This window comes from Leptonotus elevatus, chromosome 1 (genome assembly GCF_054856555.1).
Source record: "Leptonotus elevatus isolate MCC_2025b chromosome 1, RoL_Lele_1.0, whole genome shotgun sequence".
Classification (NCBI taxonomy): Eukaryota; Metazoa; Chordata; class Actinopteri; order Syngnathiformes; family Syngnathidae; genus Leptonotus; species Leptonotus elevatus.
Window position 1 is genome coordinate 55,406,095 of NC_141239.1, and position 655 is coordinate 55,406,749.

Sequence of the window (655 nt, forward strand, 5' to 3'; positions counted from 1 at the left end):
AAAAGCGTGATTATCACCAAAATTTATGGATGTGCTGATGATAGTCTGAAAATATTAGAACAAATTTTGCAGTGTTTTATTATTATTATTATTATTATTTATCGTGATGGCTCTATCCGTTTGTCTATAGCAAAAGATTACGTCACTTTATGTCCAAAAAACCACAACCGATTGTCCCCAAAATTTATGAGTACATGTTTGAACGTGATATTCTAGAAATATTACAACAAAACTCGCAATATTCAGTTTGATATTCGAAAGCGTTATTATATTTTATATATATATATATATGTATATATATATATATATATATATATATATATATATATATAATATGAATGTGCGGCAGCGCTTCCGTCTTAAATATTATCAAAAATATTGCGAGTTTCGTTGTAATATTTTTAGCCTATGATTAACATACGTCGGATCATTGTTCTTGATCTTTGTGAACATGACAAAAATAACTATCTTGTAGTTTCTGACTACTATTCAAGATTCCTGGAGATACTGCACCTGTTAACAATGGGTAGGAAAATAAGAACGACACTACCTACATAAGAGAAGAACCTGCAACCCAAATGGCCCAACAGACTGGCTGTCAGACAAAAGGATGCTAGGGAGAAGGCTAAACAAGCTTTTTACTACAATTGTCGCC